Source organism: Dasypus novemcinctus, chromosome 19 (genome assembly GCF_030445035.2).
Source record: "Dasypus novemcinctus isolate mDasNov1 chromosome 19, mDasNov1.1.hap2, whole genome shotgun sequence".
NCBI lineage: Eukaryota > Metazoa > Chordata > Mammalia > Cingulata > Dasypodidae > Dasypus > Dasypus novemcinctus.
This window is the reverse complement of record NC_080691.1, coordinates 64,219,881-64,236,095: the sequence shown is the minus strand read 5'-3', so window position 1 is coordinate 64,236,095 and position 16,215 is coordinate 64,219,881.

Here is a 16,215-nt window from a genome sequence, read left to right as displayed (position 1 = left end):
AATTTCCAGTAGCATAATGGCAAGTGGATTACATTGGTACCCCTGCTCTCAGAAGGGGCAAGGCATGCTTTCACTATTTCAGACACTGCCGCAGAACTCCTGCAACCAGCAAGCTGCAATTAAAGAAACTCCATTTACTGGTCACCTTACACAGTCTTAGCCTATGAATCAGAATATTGTTTAAACTTACCATCTGCCCTACAACCCCACTGGTGCTGATCTTATAGAAAATTGAATAGCCTTTGAAAGGTGCAAATAAAAAGCAATAAGGGATCTATACAACAATTAATTAAGAAGTGGTTTCCAACTTTAACCTGATTAAATTCAGTACCTCAAGTTACAGCCCTTGTACCAATTGAAATGCTAATAGTAAGACCAAGGCAATCATTCAGAATATGAATTAAAGGACCAGTCACCCTACAGCCCAAAAGGGAAAATAATAATAATCTATTGTTGTCTAGGCCTCAAAACATACAAACTGGGAAAATGAGGTCATTGGCTGTGGTGCTGGCCTATGGAGCATTGCTGGTTAGGAATCTTAAACTCATGAGAAATATTAGTCACCCAAAACATTATTAGAAAACCATAAGAAATTTTAATTATATATTAGTATTTATAAACACGTTTTCAGAATAAGTGGAAGCTTTTCCCTTCTGCACAAAACAGCATTTGATGGTAACTAAGTTCCTCCTTAAGGAAATCTTTAAAAGGTTTGAAACAAACAACTCAGTCAGATAATGAACCTGCTTTTATTTCGGCTGTGGTGCAAGGTGTCAGCCAATGTCTCAGAATTAAGTGAAGATTGCATGTAGCCTGAAAATCTGACTCATCAGGAAAAGTGGAAAGAATGAACCATACTTTAAAAAAAATCTTAAATAAAATTTATCAAGAAACACAGCTGAACTGGACAGAAGCACTTAACCTAGCTCTCCTTCAAGTTATGGCAGACTCTAGAAGAGGACTTGACTTAAGTCCTTTTGAACTTATGTACAAAAGACCCTTTCTAAGCATCCCAAGGGAGAAACCCAATTCCCCAATAATCTTAGAGGGACCTCTCCATTAGCAGTTAGAAAAGCTCATCACCATCATGCACACATATGCACCAAAAATACCCTACTATTCAGCCTCTCCACCTATTCTTAGCAGGGGATCAGGTTCTTTAAACAAGTTTGGAAGGGGAAGCAGATATGACTCAAATGATTGGGCTCCCATTTACCATATGGGAGGCCCTGAGTTCTCTTCCTAGGGCCTCCTTGTGAAGGTAAGCCAGCAGACAGCTGGCACATCAAGATGCTGTAACAAAGGGAGACAAGAAGACAGAGAAGAATGCACAGCAAATGGACACAAGAACAGACAGCAAGTAAGTGGCAAGGGGGGCAATAAATAAATAAGATAAATATTTTAGAAAAAAGTTTGGAAAAAACAAACACCCTGAAAATCAGCTTAAACCTAAATGGGAGGGACCTTACACAGAACTGTTAGCCTTTCATTCTTCTTTTGAGCTACAGAGAATCAAATCCTGGGTTCATCATGCCAGAGCAAAACCTCACTACCTATCAGATCCAGCAAATAAAGGAGGTCCTAAACCACACTTGAAGTGAAATATGAAGTGGAGACAGTTGTGAGCCTGCTTTCCTATTCAGAAAGAAAAAATCTATCAGATACTCATTCTGTTCTTTCTCTTACAGAATCTAACAATAATTATCCCTGAGGAAGATACTTATCATCCCTCAGACCTGTTTTGCAAATCATCCAAGACCTCTACAGCAGAACCAAGTGTTGGTACTGTATAAATATGCAAAATCAATATCAAGTAATGCCTGGACCAGCTTACTGTGAATTATTTCAGTTAATATACACCTTGAAAGCAAGGGCCAGAACAACCTACTTAAAATTCAACAGGCTTTTGTAAAAGCAGACCACAAACCATTTAACACCACAAATTATTTTTAAAAAACCAATTAATCCCCTTGTTTACCTTTTTAGAAGTCACAGCATTCACCATGACACAGCAGCATCATTGAACTTAGTCACTGTAATGGTTAGGTTCTTGTGTCAATTCGGCCAGATAATCGTGCCCAGTTGTTTGGTCAAGCAAGCACTGGGTAACTGAAATACAAGGGCATTTATGGTCTTTAGTCACCATTAACTTTACTGCAGTGGTAAATCATAGATAGCTGGTTATAACTACATCAGTCAGGGAGATTGCCATCAGCAATGAGTGACACTTAACCTAATCAGATGAATTACTTAAAAGGGGAAGTACTCCAGCAGAGAGATAGAATTTCCCAGCTCATCTTTGGACAGCCAACATCTCCCAGAACTCATCAAGTACCTTAATTGAACTTTCACTGCAGGCCCTGGCTGCAGTCTGCCTTCAGAATCTGGACTTGTACATCCCTACAGCTGCATGAGACTTTTGTAGAACCACATACTATTGACGAATATCTCTTGTTGATTCTGTTTCCCTAAAGAACCCTAACTAATACAGTCACCAACCTCTCCAAGGTAAGAGCATTAAAAAAAAAAAAAAAAAAAAAACAAGGCCAATAACCACAAAATACAGGGAAATAATTTCTCCTGCTGGACCCTGTCCACCTTCACCAAGTGGCTGCTGCGTTTCATTAATTATCTTAATTCTTTTGGCGACTCCACCCCTACTCATACCGTGCAAGCAACACTTTAGATAAAAGCAATTCCAAACTCTAAAAAACTAACTTTTCCTTCTCAGACCACCCTCTTACAATAGTTTTATAAGAGATCAATGCCCATAATATCAAAAGGAAGTATTTACAAAAGATCTAAGCTTATTCCCTTTCCCCTTCGATCAGTATATCGCCAAAAACTAGGAAGGAATTGATAGATGTAGGATGACTGAATATCTGAAAGTAACTTGTTTCCATCCCTGTTGCTAGAATATGAAACAAGAAATTGTATGGAAATTAGAAGCTAATGAGATTCAACCCTCTCTTGGTGCCAAATTCTGCTTTTAGTGGTCAAGAACATCCTGTTGAAGCAATGAAGTATAAAAACCAGCTTTGACCAGTTGACTGGACCTGTGCAGAAGAAGCCCCTTTCTGCTGTCACTTCAACTTACTTAATTAGCATATTAACATTCCTACCCAGAGGTGGAGTTATCCACCCCTTTCCTGATCACGCATTACATGTGCAAGCCTGATCTCCTGAATACACTAATCATACAGTTATATAACCTGTTATGTGTGTTTATCCATATGCATAAAAACTAATGCATAACCAAAGCAAATGTTAAGTAGAAACTTGGGTATTTAAGCAAGAGTGAAACTGCAGCACAGGGAGTCGGGTCTGAGTCACTTTAGCCTGACCTTGGCTCCTTACCTCTGCAGATGTAATAAATGTGAATTTGCCTAACTCATGTGTTGAAGTTTTCTTCATGCCATCTCTAGTTATCCATAAAGGCCCTACTTTGAGGCCTAATATGAGAACAAGGGAAACAAGCTCACTTGCATTCAGTGCTTCCTAACTTTCTATTTGGCAATTCAGGAAAATCCATGTTAATTGAGGATCTGACTGGAATGGCCGCTAAGGAGTATGAACATGGAAGCAGAGACAAGAACTGGCTGATCAAAATAAGTGCAGGCAAGTGAAGGATATCCTGAGATCCTCTCCTGTGGGACCAGAAACCCATTTCATATAAGCCCCAAAGGTTGCTCAGCCATGCCTTCCAAAAGCTTCTTAATTAGAGGGAGCTCTCATGCATATAAGGCCTCATGTCCATTCACAATGCATTCTGGTGAAGTGTGTGCTTGGACTTGTTCAGCATCTGTCCTGCAAGACTGACCCTTCCCTCCCAATCACTTTAAGGTCAACAAGGAGTTTTATCAGTTAAGTACTGAAAGGGATGAAGACTTTGTGGTGGCTTTGACTTCCTCAGATTAAGACAAGTGACAGATTAAATTAAAAGTCTTTACTTTCTGGGCTGCTCTAATACCAATGACTCACTGGCTTAAACAACAGGAATTTATGGTCTCACAGTGTGGGAGGTGAGATTTCCAAAATCAATATCAGCAGGATCACTTTGTCTGGTCAGAAGCATTGTGGTGGCAGTTGGCCAGTAATCCATAACTAAAGCCCTGCCTTCATGACCAGGCCATTTGTCTTCTGTCTCCTACTCCTGAGTGTGTCTCAATATCCTCCACTTATAAGGACTAGTCATATTGGCTTAAGGTCTGCCCTGATTCAGGTTGGACTCACCTTCATGAATAGATTCTTTAAAGATCACATTTAAAAATGAATTCTCATAGGACAGGAGATTAGGACTTGATATGTCATTGTGGAGGCCATAATTCAATCCATAATAAAGACAGAGAAACTCTGGGGAGTTCTCCCATCGAAACAGGGTAGTTCTTCTGGCCCAGTTTTCTATCTCAGTGGATACTCAGGAGGCCTGATTAAGAGTTGCCCAAGCCCTGGGCACCCTCTGCCTCTGTTGAACCCTGATCAGGACACAGGAGATCTCATGGCACCTTTTCCAAAAAAGAGGTTCTACAGAATTTGATAACAGTGTATGTAAAATCCAAGTAAAAACAAGGCATGAAGAAAACTGTAATGCAGTGATTTCTTGGAAAGAGTGAAAGGAGTAGTGTTAAAAGTTTCTCATGTTCTTTTTATTTTCTAATTTTAAAATTAATTAAAATAAAAATAACTGGTTTTATTATATTTTTAAAAAGAGCATCTTTTGTAACCTTTTAAGATAGAATGCATTAAAGTAAAAAATATATGTTTGTGTTATCAAGCTCAATCTTTTTTTTTTTAATGTAAAGGCTCAGGCAAAGCTTGGTAATGGCTTTAGGGAAAATAAAGATTATTAGAGAGAAAAAAGGAAAAGCATGAGGAGCTGTCCATTTTTAATATGCAGATGTCATGACTGAACAGTGTTGAGGGTAGGGGTGAAAAAGGCAGTCATCATTTCAACCTTTATTCTTTCACAGCTCCTGCTCATCATACACCCCAAGTTTGTGGCATTATTCCTTCCATCCCAGGATCCTCAAACGATCCCCTCTTCTCTTAAATCAGTGTTACTCTTCAAGGGAAATTTAAATGAACACTGCCCAGCCAAGCAATACCTATAAATTCTCTCTGCCAAAAGACAACACCCACAGCAAAGAGCCCTGTGGCTCTGACTCTTGAGGATATCAGGGGACTAAACATGCCTCTTCAGGGTCTGAGGTACCTTCTGGGTCCTGTAACTAATCCCAGTGAGCTTCCTTCTCCATCTATGTCTATGCCTCTCCAGTGAATAGCAGAACCTGTGCTTGTGTTGCAGATCCTACCACTGAACACTGCAATGATGGCAAACTGGAGGCCTTAGCTGGAACCTCAAAGGAACTGGGGATTTTTTATGTTTGGAGGTGATTTTTTTCTATTTTTTATTTTATTTTTAAAGACACTCAGATTACACAAATGTCACATAAAAATTATATGTGACATTTTCTCACATTAAAAACATCCTTCATTAATGTGGTACATTCATTGTAGCTGATGAACACATTTTGGAGCATTGTCATTAAAATGGATTAAAGTTTACATTGTAGTTTGCACTCTATCCCACCCAATTCTGTAGGATATGGCAAGATATATAATGGCATGCATCTGTCATTGCAATGTCATTCAGGACAATTCTATGTTCCCCAAATGCCCCCATATTAAACCTGTTTCTCCCTCTCCCTGCTCTCAGAACTTCCAGTGGCCACTGCCTCCACATAAATGATATAATTTGTTTAGAGGTTGAAATAAGACACATTCCTAAGATCTGCCTCATGCTTATCCTCTAATATACCATTCCCTAATCAATCAATTTAATGACAGTTTAGTTTTTTGGTTGTATAAACTTAAGTGTTATTTTATAAAGTAGGCTTTATATTTAATATTGGATTTTATTATAGTAAACAATATCATTCTACCAGTAGTTGTTTTTCTTAATATTCTTCAATAAAAGAAACATGAATCTAGAAAAGCACCATAAACAAAGTTAGAGCTTAATGAATGACTAGAGAGCTATCTCCTTGTGGCTACCATCAAGGTCACTCCCTCTCTCATAGAACATTCATTTCCTACTAATGGAACAAATGACCATAAATTTAGTTCTTTGAAATGTCCTTATGCAAATGTCTTTCTAGACATTTTTTTACTGATATTTGATTACCCATTTGGAAGGGACACTGGGAACAATATTCAACAAAGTCTAACAGGATAACTTGGATTTCAATGTCTCTTTCACATATACATCAGTTTTACTGAGTATAAAAGTCACAAGTCACAGTTTCTTTACACAAATATGATATTAAGCTATTATCTTCTGGCACACAGTAGCATCCAAAAACACTGATGTGATTCTAATGTACTTACCATAGGACTACTTGCTTTATTCTTGAGGCACAAAGGATTTTTCTTTCTTTAAACTCCAGTAATTTTACTAGAATATGCATTGCCATTACTCCTTCTGAATCAGGGCTCTAAGTGCACTTTAAATATGCAATTAAAGCATTTTTTATTTGAAGAAAAAAATTGAATTATGAATTTTTTTTCACATCTCTGCTTTGGGTTTCTCTTTCAGCCTTTGCAGTGGCTCACATAGTGGATGTTCTAGGACTATCTTCAACTGTCAGCACTTCTTTACAACCTTGTACAATCTCATTTAATCCATTAATAGTGTGCTATTGATCATCTTTTGTTTCTTGAAACCATTACCGTGTCATTGTGTTTTAGTTTACATTCCATTTATGAAGTCATTTTATCTTTTTAAAAATATTTCTTCCTGAACTCTGTCTCTATATTTTTCCCCTTCTCTCTCATTGTTAAGGTTTCTTTTGTTTCCACATTTTTTTATTTTTTAAATGATACTTTGAATATGTAAAAGTTACACAGAATATATGGGGGATCCCACTTGCCCAACTTCCCACACCTCCCATATTTTCCTACACTAGCCATATCTTTCATCAATGTGGCACATTCATTTCAGTTGATATGCACATTTTAGAGCATTGACACTAAGCCTAGATTATAATTTATATTGTAGTTTAAAATCTGCCCCATTCAGCTCTGTAGGTTATGACTGCCTATATGTCATTGTATCTGTCTTTGCAATGTCATCCTGAATGATTCCCCAAGTCCCAAAAATGTCCTCCATTACACCTCTTTCCCCTTTCTCTAACCACAGAACATTTGTGGTCACTGTCTCCAACAGTGGTATTTTGTCCATTGCTAGAATCACAATAAATCTATAGTAAAATAACAGTCAGTTTATTTGAGCCCATAGTTCATTTCCCAATCCTGAGGACTCTGGGATGGTGATGCCCACTCTGCCATTAATTGAGGGGAGCTTTGGTCCCATACATCCGATGGATGAGACTCTATTGCTTACAACTGTAGTCACTCTTGGTTCCTTGATATGCTGTTTGTCCATCATCTGTTTCCTTTTAGTTGTCCTGGTTGAGTCCTCTGATCTAGAGAAAAGGCAATGCAACTCTGCTGAGATTCAGGGCTCAGCTGGCACACAGATAGCCCAAAGATTTGACTCTTGGATGAACACCTACCATTTCTAGTATTGACTATAGGTTCAAATAGGGGGGCAGAAGAGTCATGAATAGGGAAATCATTGTTGAGTCTAACTGTCATACAAGGGGCAAAATTCTTGAGCTATTTGCTCTAACTATACTGTCTGGATGTCTCCATAACCCAGAAGAGCTTCATTATTTGGGTAGGATCTATTTTGGCTATCAACAAGATCCTGGGCATAATCGTTCCCTCTGGGATGGCCTCCTAACCACTTTGAAGTCTCTCTCTCTCTCTCTTTTTAAGTTTATTTATTTATTTATTTCTCTCTCCTTCCCCCCCCACCACACTTGTCTGTTCTCTGTGTCTATTTGCTGCATCTTCTTTGTCCGCTTCTGTTGTCAGCAGCAAGGAAATCTGTGTTTCTTTTTGTTGTGTCATCTTGCTGTGTTAGCTCTCCATGTGTGTGGCACCATTCCTGGGCAGGTTGCACTTTCTTTCATGCTGGGTGACTCTCCTTACCGGGCACACTCCTTTTCACATGGGGCTCCCCTATGTGGGGGACACCCCTGTGTGACAGGGCACTCCTTGAGCACATCAGCACTGCACATGGGCCAGCTCCACATGGGTCAAGGAAGCCCGGGGTTTGAACCACAGACCTCCCATGTGGTAGACAGATGCCCTAACCACTGGGCCAAGTCCGCTGCCTGAAGTCTTTAAGTCATATAGACTCATCTGTCTTTAGCTTTTCCCGCATTTGGGTCAATGTCTTTTTTTCTTCTTTTCTTTTCTACATCCACTGCTAGGTTGGTACTTGGTAGTGATCCCTTGGTGCCAGGGAGGCTCATCCCTGGGTGTCATGTCCCATGCTGGGGGGTAGTTATTGCTTTTATATGTTGAGTTCAGTTTAGAGAAGGTCCACATTTGAGCAAAAAGGAGGCTCCCTGTAGGTTACTCTTAGGCACCTTACATCACTAGGCTAAGTTTCCATTTTAGGAGCAAAGGATCAAAATATAATGGGTTCATCAATATAAAAAGATCTTCAATTTGCCTGGATATCCTCCTTCACAAGTCACTATCCCTGTAATTGGGGCATTCTTGTTGTTCCATTAGAGAATGTAGCAAAGCTCCCCCAGATGGGAATTTGATATCTTTTTGGTTATTGTGTGCATTGTCACACACCATGACATTTGAACATTTGAACAAATTTATATTCCTCCTGTGTATACCCAGGTGAACCTCCTCCCATGTATCTCCACTCACTGACACCCAACACTAAAGATCCTCCCCTGCCACAGCCGTGATCTACAACCTTTTAAAAAATAAAGCCAATAAAATAGAAGTATACTATTAATAATAAAATGAAATAATCACGGTTTTATACATAAGGAAATTACAGAAAAAATAAGAAGTAAAAATAGAGTATTTTTAAAAAATTGAGATATTAAAAATATTTTTTAAAAATTTTGGTATTTTGCCTTTCATCCCCATAAGATTGTCCTGTATGCACAGCGACATTTTCTTCCATTTATCCCCCCAGTGTCTTACCATATTTTATTTTCATTTTTTCTTCAAAGAAATTTTAGGGCACAGTAGAGTTACCTACAGAATACAGGGGATTCCCATTACCCAACATCCTCCCATTTTCCCTTTTTCCCTTTTCCCTCCATCAATAACATTTTATGTGTGGATGGCACACTTGTTACAATTGATGTGCAAATATTGAAACATAGCTACCAATCATTATCAAGGTCCACATTATGGTTTACAATTTGGAAAATATCCTTTTATAAACTCTAATAAAATTTAACGTCACCTGTAGCCATCATTACAAGATCATGCAGAATTTGAAGGTTTCTTATCTGGTTTATTACAGCCTTTCATATCTAAATTAATTTACATTATTTTTGAAAAAGTACATTCCAGTATATACAATGTATCAAGGTCAAGAGCTTTCATTTATTTCCAGTGGTGTTACTCATTACTTTTCCATGTATATTACTTTTTATGTGACTAGCTATGAATATTTTTTCTACTGGTCATTATATATGAATTTTTTTTCTTGAAATTGTAGACCTCAGTATGATTTCCAAACCTCACAAACCTATCTATCTCTCTCCTGTTATTCCTCTGCAATGCTAAAACTATGGCAGTTTGATTCATTTTAATTTCTTTTTTTGAATTTCATCCACTCTTAAGTATGGGTCTTCATACTCCTTATGTCCATTGCACCTGTCATTCTCTATTTTGATTCTCCATCTGATTACTGATAATTGCCTTATTCAAACTCTTATTTTGGAAGGGAGCAAATACAATCTTGTCTAGATATTACCTTTAAATGTGTATATACTTTCAGAATCAATTATATTTAAAGGTGTTTTCAATTACATGTCTTCAAATGCATTTTATTTCTGGATTTAAGCTTATATTTTGATTATTTTATTCTTATGATGATTAAATTTTAATTTATTGTATTTTAGTGCTATATGCTCACTGACTTTTATCATACATATAAGGCATTTTATTTGTTTTCTTTTTATTTAGTTTTTAAGAATTTGGTTTTCATGGTGGCATTTATTTTTAGGTGTATTTTTTTTAAAATTTTATATCTATTGCTTTAGATTCCCAAACACATATGTTCAAAGTCATTTTAATTGGAACTACAATTTTATCAACAATTGGCTTTCCTATTATCTACCAGGCATATAAAAGATCTGCCAAAGTAACTTATGTATATCATAGTATACTTCAACACTTTATTTTAGAAATAACCTCAGAAATAAAGAAAATATATAATTTTGTTTACTGATATTTTAAATTTTCTCATGTGAATGTCAAAATCCTGCTGGCCACATTATATCATGTTTCTCTTACTGAGCATCTTGAAAGCATATGCTTTAGTAAGAACCATGTGGACTGAAGCCACAAAAACGTTGGTCTCCTACTAAGGGGTAAAATCCTAGGATTTCAGAAATCCATGTCTAGGCTTCCTGTACCCTGGGACATTTTGCTGCTCACTGAGTGAACAGCCATTTGTGGAAGGCACTGAATCCTATTCAGAACTGCCATCTATAACACCTCCTTGTGGTATCTCTCTCTTTTCTCTCTTTTTTCTTTCTTTTTTAATTAGGCCAGGAAAAAGATTTTATTGAGAAATGGGGGAAAGAATAGCATTTGCTGAGAAATAGAGGATGGAAATAAGAACCAAAATTTGGTGAGGATCCTCTAGGCAGAGAAAGTGAGCTCTGGCCTTTGTTGTCACATTTAAAGCTATGAAGTATTACTCCCCTTACTAATGCAAATGGGAGGGGTCCAAGCCATTCCTTATACCATCAATGGTGGGAACAAAGTTGAAGATTGTTTGGAATCTGCCTTAGCTCCCCTCATCCCAGGAGAGTCCCAACTGGAACCCTAAAATCATGTTCAAGGACTCAGCAGGGTCTCGTGACCACATAGTCTGTTGGCCATGTTACAGCTCATCTTCTCCTCATTTCCCTGTTCTAAACTGTCTCAACTCTCTCCTCTGAGAGTTCATGCCATTATTCATAGGAGAGAATTTATCCTACTCTCTGGTTCATTGGACTTACCCAGGTTAGCTAACAGGGAGGTGAAGAAGGTCAACAACCACACCAGGGAACCAAGGGTGCCTACAACTGCAAGCAGAAGAATTGCATCCATCATCCATGTGGAATCTAAGCCCCCCCTTTCTCTAGAGGTGGAGTGGACATCATCGTCCCAGGGTCCACAGAACAGAGGAATAAAATATGGCTTAGACTGGAATTTCTGATATTCTACTATAAAACTATTGTGACTAGTAATAGAAGAAATTGCAGCATTGAGGTTGAAAAAGTGGCCACAGTAGTTTCTGAGGACAGGGAGAGGAAAGAAGAGATGTGATGTGGGGGCATTTTTGGAACTTTGAATTGTCCTAAATGAGACTGCAGGATCAGATGCTGGACTTTATATATCTTTCCATAACCCACTGAATGTAAGGGATGAGAGTGTGAATTACAGGGTAAACTATTATCCATGTGGTGCAGTAGTGCTGCAAAATGTGCTCACCAAGTGTGATTAGTGTGCTACAATGATAGGGGAGGTTGTTGGTGTTGGAGAAGTGGGGTGGGGAGGTGCAGGGTATATGGGAAATTCTTATGTATTAATTTTTATTTATTTCTCTCCCCTTCCCCGCTGCCCCCAGCTATCTGCTCTCTATGTCCATTTGCTGTGTGTTCTTCTGTGTTCACTTGTGTTAGCAGCACCCAGAATCTGTGTATCATTTTGTTGCATCATCTTGCTGCATCAGCTCTGTGTGTGTGTGATGCCATTCCTAGGCAGATTGCACTTTTTTCATGCTGGGTGGTTTTCCTTATAGGGAACATTCCTTGCACATGTGGCTCCCCTATGTGGGGGACACCTCTGAATGTCAGGGCACTCCTTGCATGCATCAGGATTGCACGAGGGTCAGCTCGTCACACAGGTCAGGAGGCCCTGCGTTTGAACTTTGGGCCTCCCATGTGGTAGGCAAATGCCCTATCCATTTGGCCAAATCCACTGCCCTCTTATGTATTTCAATGTAACACTTTTTGAGATGAATATATCTTCAAAAATAAAATTTACAGAAATGATGGGGTGGGGTGGGGAGTGGGTTATATAGAAACCTTATGTTTTTTAATATAACATTCTTTGTGATCTATTAACTTTAATAAAAAGAAGTTTAAAAAAAAAAGATGGAGTTGAGGGGTGAAGGTCACTCTTCTGTAGTTATTTCCTGCTGGTTAAGGCAGTAGTCCCTGCCTGATAGCGTGTGAACCGCTCTGGCTATAGTATTAAGTTTGAGGGAAGATGTAACAGATCCAAGCTGGAAGCAATATCCATTGTTCATCTAGCAATATTCAGGCTTCTCTGGCTGTTGCAGGAGTTTGAAACAGCAACATACTCTGCATCCACATCAGGAACATTAACCAGAGATGTTGTAGATACCTTCATTTTGTAGAGTTCAGTGACAAACCTAGCCAATAACTCAAATGGAGAGGAAACATAGCGTTTTGGCCAGGTTTAGGTGCACAAAAGAGATAGATTTCAGTATCGTCGATCTTTACATACTGTTAAATACTTCCACTGCAACATATAACATATTAAATGATATTACTGTTTTAAAAATTATTGAAATATATCACTCATACATAAACATGCATAAACAATAAATGTATAATAGTTGTGAACTTACAAAACAAGTATATATAACATCAAACAAACATATAACATCTCACCCTACCACGAATAACTTGCATTGCTTTTAAACTTTTTAAACTAATAATTAAAGACCATTGTCAAAATATTACTCCTAAACAAAGTATTTTCCCCTAAACAATCCCATCATTATCATCTCTACATCATTTATATATGAACATACATAAACAATTAAGTGTATAGTAAAAATTGTGAACTTACAAAGCAAACATGCATAGCATCATACAAGGGTCCCATGCATCAATCCTCCACCAATACCTTGCATTGTCATGAGACATTTGTTACAATTTTTTTTAAAGAATATTGTCAAAATCTTACTACTAATCATAATCTTATCTTACATTTTGGTGTGTTTTTCCCCCAAGTGACCCTATTACTATTTTTAAATATATTTTTTATGACAGAATTTTTAAATTTATAAAATATCATGCACAGTGCAGAATTTCCAAACAACACCACTCCATCAACACACCACAATGTGGGTGTCACTTGCTGCAGTTAAAATAATATTATCTAATTGTTACCATGTCCATAGTGTACATTTGGCTCACATTTTTCATTTTGCCTCAGTATCAACACAGTACATCTTTCACGTAGATGCAATAATATTATATTATTACTACTATCCACAGTCCATAGGTCACTCTGGCTGTATTTTTTCCATGCTTCTCCACATTCCCAACACCCTACAGTAGTGATATACATTTGTTCAAGCTAACAAAGGACACTCTTGAATCTGTACCATCAACCACAATTCTCACACACCTTTTGGTTTACTGTTCTATCCCATTCCTAGACCATTCTCAAGCATTCTGTCAATTGGCATTTACATAATTAGACTATCATTTTTAGTCACCTTCCATTTATAAACTAGCTATTAATCACTGTGTGTTACCAACCACACTACATTTCCATATCTTTACAGTAAAGCTAATTAAAACTTCTACATACAATAAATGCCAGTAGTCCACTCAATCCTCCTCTTATCTCCTTTAAGAATCCCCCACCTACCACCAGGTTTTGAATATATTTTCCTACAATTTCTTCTAGAAGTTTTATGGTTCTTGCTTTTATTTTTAGTTTTTTGATCCATTTTGAGTTAATTTTTGGATAAGGTGTGAGATAGGGGTCCTATTTCTTTCTTTCAGCTGTGGATGTCCAATTCTTTCAGCACCTTTTGTTGAAAGGATTTTTCTGACCAAGCTGTGTGATTTTGATAGGCTAGTCAAATCACTTGACCATACCTGTGTGGGTGTGTTTCTGGACCATAAATTTGGTTCCATTGGTCTATTATGTCTGTCTTTAGGCTAGTACCATACTGTTTTTACCACTATAGGTAGGTACTATGATTTAAAGTCTGGAGATTAGGGTTCACCTTTCCTTTTTATGATGTTACTGGATATACAGGACTACTTACCATTCCAAGAAAAAATTAGTGATCATGTTTTCAATTATTTTCTTTAATGCTGTGCAATTTTTATTGGGATTACATTAAATCTGTATATCAATTTTAGGAGAATTGACATCTTGATATTTAGTCTTCCAATCCATGAGCATGGAATCTTCTTCCAGTTATTAGGAGCTCTTGTATAGGTGGGTGCAGGGCTCCCCAGGCTCCTCCCCACCAGAGGTGGGATTGAAGCCTAGGCTAGGACTGCAGGCTGAGCTGTATGAAAGAACCTGGTTCCTGCAAACAGCAAGAGTTTCAGTCAACCTGGGTACCATTCAGGCTGGAGGTGGAGTCAGAATGGTGGCTACTGACCTCTTTCTGACTTGACCTTGTTCACATCCCACCTGTTCCCAGGATTATATCTTAGACAGCCAAGTCTAACAATCAGTAGCCAAAATGAGCAGTAAACCATCTCCTCCTCCACTGTTTCTGGAAAATGGAGCTTCCAATTCCAGGCACAGAAAAGCTCCTAGGGCGGCTTGTGCCACCAAAGTAGGATGATCACTGACCTCTGTGGCTTGGCAAGTAATTTCTTATAGAGACTGGCTGAGATCCCCATAGCTTCCTCCCTGCTGGAGGTGTCACTAAGGCCTAGGCTAGAGCAATATGATCTGGATGGAAATAAGTCAGTCCCCACCAGCACTGGGATTTTCAGTCTGCCCTGCTTCCCCTTGTACCAGGTGTGGAGTTAAGATGGCAGCTTCTAGCCTCTTTCTGTGTTGGACAGGCTCAAACTTTAGCTCTTCTCAGGATTATACTGTAGCCCACTGAATTTACTCATTTGTAGGTGAATTTGGTGCCCAACTGTTTCTTCCTCCCCCATTTTGGGGAAATGAGGCTTTCAATTCCAGCCGCTGAACAGCTCCTGAAGTGGTATGTGCCTATAGTGGAGGATGGGCACTGGTCTCCGTGGTGTGGAGTGCTCTACTTATGAATCTTCTCTGCAGATGGGCAGTCTTCCTCTTCCACTCCTTCAAGGACATTGCAGGATGCTCTTCTCGTCTCCTGGAGCCCCTAAACAGGTGTTTCAGCTAGCTCCAGAGAGCTCTGGATATTTGCTAACTTCCCTGGAGGAGGAGCTGACTCTAGCAGCTCCTTACTCTGCTGCCATCTTGCTGGTTCACCTAAATGATATTACTTTTGCCATGATTATGTAAATTAACAGGTATTTTACTTTAGCAGTACAGAAGAAACTACTTTCTACATTGTTTTATGAAAACTGAGGATTTCCAATGCAATCAAGATTACCTTTCCTTATCACTACTTTAATATGCAGATTGAGGTGACCTCTCACAGGTTTCCCTGCTATGAAGTTACTTTTCATTTTTAATATCTATTTACATTTTTAATTAAAAATGGCTTCCTGGAATTAGCCATTTAAATGCTTCAGTTTAGAAGATGCTTTTAGAAGCCCTTTATAAGTAGCCATACCCACATGGAATGGATAATTTACTTTGAAATAAGCTTATTAAATTATAGTTAGGGACAGATATATGGCTCAAGCAATTGTGCTCCAATCTACCATATAGGAGGCTCCAGTTTTGATTTCCAAGACCTACTGGTGAAGGCAAACTGGTCTGAAGAATATGGAGAGCTGACAGCCTGTGCCACAGAGAGCTGATGGCCCTCACAGTAGAGAGATGACAGCCCATTCTGCAGATAGCTGGTGTAGCAAGATGACACATCAAAGTGAGATACAGAGGAGAGAAAGTGAGAGATGAAGTAGACTGGGGAGATGAAGTGGCTCTTGCAATTGAATGCCTTTCTCCCACACCAGAGGTCCTGGGATTGATTCCTGGTGCCTCTTAAAGAAAAAAGCAGAGGGTAGGAACAGCAAGTCTGCTGAGGCTCAGGGCCTGGCTGTCACACGGACAATCAAGAGATTCAGGTCTCCTGAGTATACAGCAACTGCAGTACCAACCACAAGTTCAGTAAAACTGAGAGAAAAGGCATGTGTAGAAAGGTCACATTTGAGTCCAACT